Here is a 14007-nt window from a genome sequence, read left to right on the forward strand (position 1 = left end):
TTGTTTGCCCCTGCCCCCTGTAGACCACACAAGAAGCACCCTGCTCCACTTGGCCCAGGAAGGAGGTGCTGCATTGACTGCTCTTAGTTTCAGGGTTCTGGGAAGTGACAGTGTTCAGACATGTCACTGGCAAATGACAGTGATCAGACAGTGATCAGGTGCCTGGAGCTTTTAGCATTGGCAGCAGCAGGGTGGGTGTGTTCCCAGGGGAGTGAGAGCAACAACCAATGAGTGGTTCTGGTTGCAGTGCCTGCTTCTTTACTGACCTCTGAGGCCATGTCCCACTCTGGTTTCTGAGATAACTGCTGTGGTTTGTTTCTGCCACCTGTAGATTACACAAAGGGGACCATGTCACACTTATCCCCCCACTACCTTTAGCCCAAACAAGAGACACCCAGTCTCCTGTAGCTTGAGCAAGTGGGGCCTCACCACCCATAGCCTGCGCCAGAGGCACGTGGCCCTCCGAGAGTCCACCAGAGCACAGGGAAAGAGATTCCTATTGCAGTCTGCCCCTCCTCCTCTTGCGCTCCCCAACAATGGTGCCTTGCTTCTCCTCCAGGCCCAGATATCCTCCCAGGTTCCCTCAGCTGTGGTGCTCAGCTTCCCAGCCCATGGTGCACCCACTCCCTAGCCCCTCAGGCCATCTCCCACAGCCAACCCTGGTCCCCTTCCAGGGTTCACTCTAGAACCTGAGTTTCAGCACCAAGACCCTGCCCAAACATCTCAGTCTGTGGTGTCCGGGTCGGTGATGCAGATGATCTGTGTGGCTCTTACTCTACTTTGCCCTCCTCATTCCAGCTGCTGTGCTTTTCTCCACGATTTTGAGGTCCCTCCTGGTTAGGTGGCTTCTCAGGGTGTGGGTTCCTTTTATCTTTAGCAGCTCCCTCTCAGAAGTGCTAGTCATGTCCTGATTCTTTTCTCTTTCTCTCTCTCTCATGTTCAATAGATGTTCTATATGTGTGAACCATTCTACATGTATATATTTTTTTCTCTGATGTGTTTCTGGGAGAATGTGACTGCCACATCTTACTCCTCTGCCATCTTGATCCTTTTCCCACTTTCTAAACATTCTTGACTGAAATTTTCCCCCAATCCATAAAAACTACCCATGTCTAGAGATGTTAGGGAAATAAATAGACAGTATACCACTATAGAGAATATAAATTATTTTCCATGGGTCTTATCACAGTTTAAAGATATTTTCATCAGAGGACCATCAATTATATAGATTGCTTAAGAGCTATTTCTGAGTCATCTGTTATTCAGTCAGAGAGGTGGTGGACAGAAGTGGCAATGTCACTACATAGGCAGGATTATCAACAAGTCAAAGCATTCTAAATTTCTGGGCAATTAGTTATACAATAGCAGCCAAGGGAAATGGGGGATGAACATTACTTCTCTAACGTAAACACAATGGTTCCTTTGAACTTAGGTTATAATAAACATAATGTTGCATGGACAGAATTCTCAGGACTCATCTCAGATCTTATGGAAGTCAAAGATGAGACAGATCTATAGAAAAATTCATAATTCTAGGTAATATTTAAAATGGTTATATGTTTTATGTGGTTGCAATGTTTCATTATCCCATCCTAAGCTTTACTTCACCTGATTTACTCAGGACAGTCTAATCACCTTGCCTGTTCTGCAACTGAGTTTCCCTTGTATGCATCCTCGGTAAAGGTCTTTTCACCACTGTTATTTTGAATCTTGTACAATCCTGCAATACAGACCTGTTTTTATGATTTATGTTGGAGAAAACCATTCTCATTCTCTCAGGCTCTGTCCTCACCCTGAGCCCCACTCAATTCTCCATTTTCTCTGACAACATTCATAGCAAAACAGCACTCATTATTCACTTATTTTTGTCTCAGCAGTATTGCATTATTTCTCAGATGCTGCAGGCTGCTACATAACTACATCATGCAAGAACTAAGAAGGGAAAAGCTTCATGACTGAGGCCAGAAGACTGCTGGAAAATCCATAGTGTGGGACTTGGAACTCACTTTGAATTACCTTTCCATCTGTAAAGATGAGTAGATGCTATTTAACAATATGTGCATAATTTACTCATAGTGTTTATAAATGGAAGTGTATGAATTTGGCTCCTGTAGGTCCTGAGGACAGTGACATGATTCTGGTCACATATGCATCTCTTTTATACTATCACCATATTTCCACACAGTGGTCTGTTGCTACAAAAGAAGGAAGGAGATGGGCTTATCTACAGCTCGAAAGTCCTAGCTGATTGATGCAAAGAAGCATGTGATCTATGTGACTCATGTACCCCTGTTGAAACTAAAAATTTTCTCATGGCATGGCCCACATTATACTTTTCCATTGTAGAGCCTGATTAACCTAGTTGTATGGGAGTTGGCTCTTGGAAAATTGTCAAGTAGAGTTCTGCTTTGGCTGTGCTAATGATCACAGTATCATCCAAGAGACAGGGAAAGTAGGCGCATCTCTCAGGCCAGGGAGTGGGAACAAAAGGCAGATTTCAAGGCTGCAATGTGTCCTGTGAATTTCTGAGCTTATGAAAAGTTACTAATATATCCCAGAACACAAAACCAAAACATGGGGTTGAGATTCGCTTTGCTCAATGCCTTTTATCCTGTGTATTTTGGTAAAATGTAAACATGTTTTCATATGGAAATTTTACTACCTATTTGGCATAATCTGTCTCTCTGGCTCACTCTGTTCAAATCTCCCTCCCTCTCACTCTTTCCCTCTCCTCCCTCCTTTCTATCAGTTTCTCTCTCCTTTCTCTTTACATCCTTTACCTTTCACTAGAATCTGTACCATGAATGATGTCAAGGCTCTTCTGCAGAACTCCAGGAAATATCTGATTTCTCTCCAAGGTGATTTAGTGGCTTCTTTTATAATTCTTAAGTTCCCAAACTCACTTCTTCTTCCTCACTTTTAGGTAAGAGCAAATCTCCTATTTTACTAATATAACAAGAATTGGGGGGAAACAGCAAAAATCAGAGATTAACATCACCAGTCACTCAGACTCATTTCTCCCCAAACCCCATTCAATTCTTAGTATCATTTGATAACTGATTTAACCCACATGTAGAAATGAATCTGCAGATGCTATATTGTGTTATTCATGGATAAGCTTCCCTTACTCCCCCTAACTCTCTGAATTGTACAATAAAGAATTGGGGAAGAAAACTAACATTTAAGGAGCATTGTTTCCTAGAGTCTCCCCATCAATAAACATATAATATTTGCTAATGCAATTAATAGTCAGCTGGCCTTGGTTAAAATGATGGCTCTAGCATCCTATACCTGTGGCATAACTCCTCTGATCTCCAGTGTTCTTATCTTCAAAGTGTGGGTAATAATGCTATTTCACAAGGTAGTTCATTCAGTTCATATATTTATTGCACTAACCCCTTACCTAGTTTAACCCAATTTATCTCATAACAACCTTCAAGATAAGTTGATCTTGATTTTTCAGATGGGAAAAGGAGAGAAAAGCACTATGTTATTAAAATCTTGGCTGCTGACCAACACTGCAGTGCAGTATGTATTATTGAATCTGGGTTGGAGCTTAAGGCCCAGGTTCTGGATGTAATTCAGACGCCTACCTTTCTGAACCCTGCATCTACCTCTTGGGATAGTACCACATTGCTCCAGGCTGTCTGATTCAGACACTGTACAGTAGACAATATGCTGAAGCATGCACTAGGATAGTTTAATGGACATTGATTCCTCCCTGGCCCAATAAATATGTCTCATGCTGAGCAATGATTCTCCAAATGGCTTTCTTCTTGCAAAAGGGGTAAGGGGGAGGTGAGTCAAGAGGAGATTCTGCAGTTTCCATCACCCTTCCAATCAGCTTTTGGATGGAGAGAAAGGGATTCTCACACAATAACTCTGCTAGTTGGTTTTATTATCTCAAATTAATAGCGGAAAAATACCTAAGCCTCTAAAGCGATAAGTTAATTTGCAACGAAGTAAGTAGTAATTACATGTCTAATTTTTTTCTAACTCCAAAGAACAAACTCTTTTCCCTGTAAAACCCAACATTGTTGCAATTGTCTTAAGGATATTCATTGATTACTTTTATCTCTCCATTGTATGGCACATGATAGGTCTGCCCCTGTATTTGGGTGGGGCTAGATTTCATTTCTTTCTTTCCCCAGCCCTGTTTTGCTCAGGCTGTTATTATTATTTAGACTTCTGAGCACAGAGAAATTGGCAGTGAGGAGAGGGAGGGATGCCAGTATGAGAGTTTCACATTATATGTGACCAAGGATTTAGTCTATAAAAACCATAATGTGCTTAGTACCTGTGCAAATGAGTAAAAGCTGACACTGGATCAAATGATCATGGAAAAGCAAAGTAGCAGGGTAAAATACGAAATCTCTAGTCCATCTCCAGACTGAGTAGTATCCTTAAGAAATCTTGTAATTTGGGAGTTCTCTTTGTGGCTCAGCAGGTTAAGAACCTGCCTAGTATCTATGAGGATGTGGGTTCAATCCCTGGCCTTGCTCAGTGGGTTTAGTATCCGGGGTTGTCCACAAGCTGTGGCAAAGGTCACAGATGCAGCTTGGATCTAACATTGCTGTGGCATTGGCAGCAGCTGCAGCTCTGATTTGACCCCTAGCCTGGGAACTTCCATACGCTGCAGGTGCAGCCCTAAACAGATGAAAGAAAAAAAGAAAGAGAGAGAGGGATGGAGGGAGGAAGGGATAGAGAGAAGGAAGGAAGGAAGGAGAAAGGGAGGAATGAAGGAAGAAAAAAAAGAAATCCCACAATTTCATTGTCTCCATTGTATCAACTACAAAATAAAGCTATTATTTGAATCTTTAATCCCAGAAGTCAGTATTTGAAATGGAGAGTGGCATCACCATTGTATAAGAGGCCAATGTTAACAAATTTATCCCTGCAGTAATTTATTCACCATTCAGTTTTTAGATGGGTCCACACTCCTTAAAACTGCATCCAATTTTCAAAAGACACACAGACTTTTTCTGATCTATAAGATCAAAGAAGATGGGCCTGTGATCTCAATAATTAAGACCAGAGCAGTTGTACCCTTTCAAACATCCTGGTTTGGCCATGTAATGTATAAATTAATACTCGTGTTGATTTTTAGGGATTCAATTTATATTTTTTGGAGCATCATTCTACTTAAATAACTACCTAACCTGATAACTACTGAATCAGCATCAAGGTGGTGTCCAAATCAACTAAATGGAAGCATTCCAGTACAAAGGGTCAATAGCTTCAAGCTCCTAGGGGACGTTTTTTCTGTGTAACTAAGTGTACTGGGTAACAGGCCTGAACAACAGATCTGCTTCAATTGTGGGCAATGGAACACATCATTAGGACCCGCAACTCTTCTGCACTCTGTACATCTCACGGTAAATTGAAAGCAGAGAAATAAAATTATGTCTCAAACGTTAGGAACCATGTTGTACCAGCAACTAAACTATATTATGGATGAAGATGCCTTTAAAGGCTAAATTGGCATTCCCCTCACTCTTTTAGAACACTACGCACAACTGGGGAGAATTTAATTAATTAGCCGCCCTAACTTCTGTGTCTCACTGGTTAGGAAAAAAAATCCATGAGGGTTATTATGATGTCTTATGTCTTCGTAGTCTACTAGCATGTGTAGCATTGGGCCTCAAACAACGTTTTGTGGATTTTTAAAATGTAATGTATTTCAGGACAGATCAACATACATTTTTTCATTCATTCATTCAATTGGCAGATACTGAGTATATTTACTGTATTGCAGGCATGGTGGGGAAACAATGATAAACAAATTAAACACCAAGGAATCCTTCTGGTAGGTGAAGCAGACACTAGATCATCATTTACACAATTAGATGTTTAATTACAGTTGTAGATACTTCATTACAAAGAACAACAAAGTTTGCCAAGAAAATATGTTACTGGATTCAAGCTGCGTGAGGAGGGTCCAGTGAGAGATTTTCCTGACAAAGTGACAGTTTGGGCAAGATATCAGAATGATGAGTAATTAATAAGTCAGAGAGAAGAAATGGCATTCCAGAATGCCCTGACATGCAAAGGAGAAAGCTGCATTGAAGGCACTGAGAGGAAACTGTTATGACCATGCTAGAAACAATGAGCCAGAGTCCTACAGGATAGTGGTGTTTTGTTTGTTTGTTACTGTTTTTGTTTTTGTTTTCTGTCTTTTTAGGGCTGCACCCATCACATATGGAAATTCCCAGGCAAGGGGTAGAATCGGAGCTGTAGCGGCTGGCCTACACCACAGCCAGGGCAAGGCCAGATCCGTAACCACAGCCGGGGCAAGGCTAGATCCGTAAACTGAGTAAGGCCAGTTTAATTTAACATTTTCAAAAGGGTGCTGACCAACATAACTACAAAATATCCATGTGATCTTGAGTAAGTCATAAAATCTCCTCAAGCCCATGTTTTCTGGTCTGTAGAGTGGATATGGTAAAACTCATATTGAAGTGGTAGGACGATGATTATAAAATCATATAAACATGATACACAAGACGCACACGTTAATTATCATTGCTTTTATGAAGAAGGCAGAGAATAGGAGGGACTTCTAGAGTTGTCAAAGGAGGAATCCTTTGGTCCAGGAAGAATCCTGACTCAGTCACTGTGAAGCCATCAAATGTGGTTTTGAGAGCCTCCTTCAAAGCAAACCATTAGATAGAAATCAGATTATTCTTCTGTAGTGGTCTCTAGTTCATGCTAATCTTTACTACTTTGCCAACATTTGCCAAAAAACGGTTAGCTCACTCAGAAAGAAATTCATATAGGGCTAGATTGAGTTCCCCATCCACCTCATTCCAATTTCACTCACAGTAAAAACCTTCTCTCTGCCCTCAAAGTTCCCTGTCCTTTTATAGTGATCTTTACACATTATACAATGAATTAGGTTATGTCTATAGATTTTGAAATCTTCAAGGACAGCCTAATAGTCTCATTAATATATGTTTCTAGCACTGAGCATACAAAAGGCACTCAATAAATGTTAGTTCAATCAATAGATGAATTTGAGTAGATTCTATCTCTAATTAACAAAACACACATTTGTATCTCTAAGCCCAATAATCTGTGTTCCGACACCATAGAATCTAAACTGAAATCCAACCAGCTGGATCAAGATTGGAAAGTATGTTTGAGAACAGGTGGTGTCATGCTTGAGGATAGCCTGGAGCCTCTTTATGAGAGAAAATGCTGTGTTGCTAGAGGTGGACTGTCTTTGAAGGAAGGATGAGGGCTATTCTTAAGAGAATCTGAAAAAACCACATTTCAGTCCAAGACAATTGCCTGCTCAAGTCATTGCCCCTCCACAGCAGCCCCTGATGCGTCCTTTGTATGTCCATTCTCAAGGCACCTATATTTTATTTCTGTGAAAAACTGATAACTGTCAGAAAAAGCCTTTGTGGTAACAAACCGTTTGTAAATTAAATAGGCATAGGAGAGCATCATAAAGACTAGAACTCACATTTTTCACATTCCAATAAACATAGCATCAATTAAAGCTCAAGGCCAAGAAGCTTAGCCAAGTTCCCAACCAGATGGAATTTATAACAAGTGTTATAAAGCCCCGAAAGCCAGATACTCTAGCTAAAGCAAGGACAAGCTGTAAAAAGTGTACACCTCCCTAGTGTGGCAATAATAACACACACAAAAAAAATCACGCTTTGGAGTATTCCAGAAATTTTGCTCTCTCATTCTTTTGTTCAGTAAACATTTATTGAGATCCTACTGTGTGCTGAGGAGTGCTTGAAGGTTGGAATGATGAGTGGACCCCCATTAAGCTTAGAAGAAACACACATACAAACCTAGGCTCAGAAATAAACACACATACTCTCATACACACACATAAAACCTGCAGTCAGTAATGAAAAACTAGTCACTGTAAGACAAAGTAATTAGTAATTACTTCTTCAAGCTTATGTTATGGATTGAATATGTCTCCCCCAAATTTATGTGTTGAATTCTAACCCCTAGTACCTCCAAATGTGGCATCATTTATAAATAGGATCATTGCAGTTACCATTAGTTGAGATGAGGTCATGCTGGAGGTCTGCTAATGCAGTAGGACTGGTGTCCTTACAAAAAGTGGAAATTTGGATTCACACACACACACATACAGCAAGGGCACCACATGAAGACTGGACTTACATTGCCACAAACCAAGGAAGGACAAGAAGCCAGGAGAGAGGCCAGGACCAGATCCTTCCCTTGTGCCTTCAGAGGGAGCATGGCCCAGCAGATGCCTTGACCTCAGACTTCTGGCCTCCAGAATGGCGAGACAACAATACATCTGTTGTTTAAGACACCCAGTTTGTGGTACATTGCTATAGCTGCCCCGGGGAAACTAAAGCTCTTTAGTTTGCTTATCTATATGATGAATATGATAAAACCTACTTATGGTTGTGTAAATAATTGATTAAAGGAGAGCATAAATACAAAAGCTTTTCAACCTGAAAGTTTAGAGCATGGTACATATGAAGAGGCACAACAATGTAGGTCTTCCACAAGGACCATTGGAATAAAAACCATAGTCAGTTTCCCAGTAAGTCTGAACCTACTTGTTTTCAATTTTAAGGGCAAAATAAGGAATTTAGGCCTGCCCTGTCCAACACAACAGCTGCATGTGAGTACTTGAAATGTGACTAATTCTGGAGTTCCCATTGTGGCTCTGCAGAAACTAATCTGACAGGTATCCACAAGGATGCAGGTTCTACCCCTGGCCTCACTCAGTGGGTTAAGGATCTGGAGTTGCTGTGAGCTGTGGTATAGGTTGCAGACATGGCTTGGATCCCACGTTGCTGTGGCTGTGGCCAGCACCTAGAGCTCCAATTCAACCCCTAGCCTGAGAATTTCCACATGCAGAAGGTGCAGTCCTAAAAAAAAAAAACAGTGAGTAATTCCAAGTGAGATGTGTTGTGAGTGTAAAATAAACAATGAATTTCAAAGACTTAGACTGAAAAACAAGTAAACTACCTCAACACTTTTATATTAACCGCATGTTAAAATTATAATAATTTGGGTGCATTGTGTAAAATAAATTATTAAAATTACAAATTTATCTTCTTTGTTTGTCTGTTTTAATTTTTAATGTATTGCAGGAAAATTTACAATCACTTATGTGGCACATGTACTATATGTGTTGGACAGCACAATTGTAGAGGCAAAACACATCCCTACATTTTCCTGAAATCACATGCTATTTTCCATCCTGATTATGTGTCCATTACAACAGAGGGTCTTCCTTCAGATCCCTGAATCAGAGCACCATGCAGCTGAGAGCGTAGAGTTTGCCTGCCAGTGGCTCCATCAGCTACGGCCACATCACTGGCAGGAAGTTTTAGAAGTTGAGGCCTTTGGTACCCTTGCTCTGCTTGTCTCCCACCCTCTGTGCCTCAGATTGCCTGCTCATCTGACTGGTGGTGGGACTCTGATTTCAGATCACAGCTGAGTCAGGAAATGGGTGGCCTCTGCCCTCAGGTAAGGAGGCTGAGTATTTGAGAAATGATTTTCCCAAGGCCAAACAGAAAAGTCTAGGCCCTTTGAGTTTGAAAGTTCAACAGATGACTGCTAAAATCAGACAGCTGAAAACAAATACAGTCTGTCACTTACTTTCCTGGAGGATTCAGGCTCAATTTAGGAAACTAATATTTACCTCCAGGATTATAATGAAAACTGAATAACATCTCATACAAAAAGTGCCTTGTTATATACGAATATAACGCTTATTACCAGGGTTATTATCCCAAATGACACCTCTGTGAAAAAAATTTAGTGCAATGTCTGACACATGGGGATTGTTCAGTAACACCATCCTCTTTCCTCCTCACAATTAAGTAAGCCTTCCAACTGCCCCAAATGTCTCCCAAAATATTCCCTTTAGATGCGTGAAAATTACAGTCCAGTAAGATATGTGACATACTCCCATCACACAGACTGTTAGTTCCATGACCTAATTTGAATTCTTCCGACCTCAAAATTTAACTGCTCCATCTTCTTGCATTGTCAATATCAATAGTTACTGAACAGCCTTTTATTCTGTCTCAGGTACAAGAGATAAAAATACTTGGTTTATAGCAACCAAGTGCTTACAATATGATATGTGATATCTTTCCAGGAAAACAATTTCTCATGTGCAGGCACCCTATTAAATCTTCTAGAGGCTATTATCACTCTCCATGTATAGTAAAACCTTGCTTAATATTTTTAAATGATTTTGACTGCTAAGAAGAATTAGATATCAACAACACAGTTTATACCAGTTTGCATGACATGAAACACATTCTTTTCCTAAGTGATCACCTCATGGACCTAAACTTCCAAGTAAAACCATCAGTGGCTTTAGTTGCCATCTGCTTGGTAAGAAGACAAACTTTCTAGATAACTGAGGGTTTAGTAATGGTGTGCATAGTTTCCCAGAGATTCAAGAGAACAAGGGATCTATTACTCTAGGAGGATCTGGGCAGAAATTACTATTCGACTACTTTAAGTCAGCCTTCAGAGATGGCAGGGCTCAACAGAAGTCCCAGCTTTCCTCATTCCCCATGATTTTGTCACTTCTCCCTTGAGCCTTTTTAAAAAATGTATTTTTATGCTTTTATTTTTTTCCATTTAATAATATTTATACCCTGTTATGTTTTTTTAAGTTTTATTGAGGATAGTTGATTTACGAGGTTGTGATATTTTTGGCTCTACAACAGTGGTTCCATTATACATATACACACATCCATTCTCTTTCAGATTCTTTTTTCACACATATTATCACAGAATATTGGGTAGAGTTCTCTGTGCCATACATAAGGTCCTCATTGGCCAATCATTCCATATACCTCAGTGTACATATGCTAAACCCAAACCCCCGGTCAATACCTCCATCCCCACCCACATGTCCCCTTTGGTAAAGTCTTTGAATCTGTTTTTGTTCTAAAATAAGTTCAAAAGATCCTTTTTTTTCAGATTTGACATATAAGTGATATCATATAATGTCTGTCTTTCACTGTCTGACTAACTTCACTTAGTATGATAGTTTCTAAGTCCATCCTTGTTGCTGCAAATGGCATTATTTCATTCATTTTACAGTTGAGTAATATTACACTCTGTATATGTACCACATTTTCTTTATCCAGTATTCTACTGATGGGCATTTAGGTTGCTTCTATGTCTTGGCTATTGTAAATAGTCGGCAATGAACATTGGGGTCCATGTATACTTTAGAATTATGTTTTACTCTGGATACATGCCCAGGAGTGGGATTGCTGGATCATAAGGCAATTCTATTTTTAGGTTTTTGAGAAAATAGGGGAAAACGCCATTTACCATTACATCAAAACGAATAAAATCCCTATGAATACACCTTTCTAAAGAGACAAAGACCTGTACTCTGAAAACTATGACACTGATGAAAGAAACCAAAGATAACACAAATAAATGAAAGATATACCATGCTCTTGGATTGGAAGAATCAATATTATCAGAGTGAATATACCACCAAAGGCAATATAAAGACTGAATGCAATCCATACCAAATTACCCAACGTCCTTTTTTACAGAATTAGAACAAAAAAAAATTTAATTTTTATGGAAACACAAAATTTTAATTTTTATGAATATCCAAAGCAATCCTGAAAAAGAAAAACAGAGCTGGAGGAATCAGGCTCCCTGCCTTCAAACTATACTACAAAGCTACAGTCATCAAAATAGTATGGTACTGACACAAAAAACATAAATATAGAAAAATGGAACAGGATAGAAAGCCCAGAATAAACCCAAGCACCTATGGTCAACTAATCCATGACAAAGGAGGCAAGAAGAATATACAATATACAATATACAAGAGAAAAGATAGTCTCTTAAGTGGTACTGGGAAAACTGGACAGCTACATGTAAAAGAATGAAATTAGAACACTCTAACACCATACACAGAAATAAACTCAAAATGAATTAAAGACCTAAATGTAATACTGGATACTGTAAAACTCTTAGAGGAAAATACAGGCTGAACACTATCTGACATAAACTGTAGCAATCTTCTTAGATCCACCCCCTAGAGTAAAGAAAATAAAAACAAAAATAAACAAAGGGACCTAATCAAACTGAAAAGTTTTGCAGAGCAAAGGAAACCATAAACACAACAAAAAGGATAACCCATAGAATGGGAAAAAATATTTGCAAATTAAGCAACTGACATGGGATTAATCTCTAAAATATACAAACACCTTTAGCAGGTCAACATCAAAAAAACAAACAACCTTATCAAAAAATGGGCAGAAGACCTAAATAGATATTTCTCCAAAGAAGACATACAGATGATCAAAAAATACATGAAAAGACATTCAACATCACTAATTATTATAGAAATAAAAATCAAAACTACTATGAGGTACCACCTTACACCAGCCTGAATGGACATCATCAAAAAGTCTATAAACAGTAAATGCTGGAGAGCATGTGGAAAAAAGGGAACCCATTCACACTGTTAGTGGGAATGAAAATTGGTGCAATCACTATGGAAAACAGTATGGAGGCTCTTCCCTTGAACCTTTAATACTGTCTTTCCCTTTCAGCTCTACAACCCTATACACCTGTCCCCATGACTGTTCCCATTATCGTTTCTCTGCTGCTCTCTATACCCCTCTGAAGTAGTGAAAATCAACCAAAGAAAACCTTCTAGAAAATAGATGTGAGGTCCTACTGTACAACACAGGGAACTATATCCAATCACTTGGATATAGTGATGGAAGATAGTATGAGAAAAAAAGAATGTGTGTGTGTATAACTGGGTCACTATGCTATACAGCAGAAATTTATACAACACTGTAAATGAACTATACTCTAATAAAAATAAAACAAAACATAAATTATAAAAGAAAAAAAAAGAAAACAGGTGTCCTGAGGCATTATTTGTGATGAGACAACACAAAACCAGCAAAGAACCCAGAATCAAGAAATACTGGAATGTAACTGAGGAACCAGATATAACTACAGAAGCCAGCCCTGGTGCAGGAAATAAAGACAGCAGACAACTGTGTGAAGCCAGCTCCAGTCTCCAGGACTTATCCAAAGAAGGCAAGATCTAACTAAATGAGGTTATGGAGTCAAGTTTATAGCCTCAGGATTCTCAATAGGAACTGCTGTGAACTAGATAGACAGGATGCCCTACTGGGCAGAGATCAACACAGGACCATGATATACTTACATTGAGTGTGCATGACCAATTCAGGACCTACCAACATCTAAAAAGAAAAAAAAAGAATTAATAAGATACTCTCGATATTCTTCTCTACATTTTCTGTAATCATCTCTTCTCAGAGGGCTCCCAAGATATATGCCCTACTCATCCTACCAGAATTAATGATAGGCTTTAGAAAACAGAAGAAAAAAAATCTAACTATAGCTTACTTCCTAAAAGAAACCAGTATTAATATCAAAAGTATGTTTCCTTTAAGTCTCTCTTTCTCTCTTCTGTCTCTCTCATGTATACTCTTCCATGAATAGGTTTATATATTGATTTTTCGCATATATAATATGAATTGGTCTATCATAAAATATTCCTTAAAGTATTACTTTTAATGGAAGACTAAAATTTTATTTTATATGGGCTCCATGATTTATTTAGTACTCTTTACAGTCATTATTTTGTGACTATGAAAATATGGAATATGGTATTAAAAATTCCTTATATGAATATCCCTGGTCATAAATCTTTGTCTTAGTTGTTGGGAACTTCCTTAGATTATATTAATGAGCATAAAAATCTTAAAGACTCGTCCTATACATTGTTGAACTGCTTTCAAGAGAGCCTCAGTCACTCTGCAACGCCAGTAAGAAAGCTGGAAATGAACAATTCAGCTAAACCTCCTTGGATTTAAAATTATCGGTTTTTGACTGGTTACTAATTAAATATATAAAATAATGATATGTGATTTCTATTTAATACACTTTCCTTAACAACAAGCAAGAAACGATTTTTAAAAATTTTATTAGATATTTGACTTTGAGAAATGGCTA

At 38.8% G+C, this 14007-nt stretch overlaps 1 long non-coding RNA gene across 1 annotated transcript in view; it reads right to left on the reverse strand.

Moving 5' to 3' along the window:
* The window catches only part of LOC106506064, a 423147-nt gene continuing 414623 nt past the window's right edge, over positions 5484-14007 (reverse strand). Inside the window, exons 6-7 of the long non-coding RNA XR_002338972.1 lie at positions 13196-13232; positions 5484-6647 (exon numbers count right to left, since the gene is read on the reverse strand). This is a non-coding gene — a long non-coding RNA (uncharacterized LOC106506064). The remainder of the gene's footprint in view (positions 6648-13195; positions 13233-14007) is intronic.

This window comes from Sus scrofa, chromosome 14 (assembly GCF_000003025.6).
Source record: "Sus scrofa isolate TJ Tabasco breed Duroc chromosome 14, Sscrofa11.1, whole genome shotgun sequence".
Lineage (NCBI taxonomy): Eukaryota > Metazoa > Chordata > Mammalia > Artiodactyla > Suidae > Sus > Sus scrofa.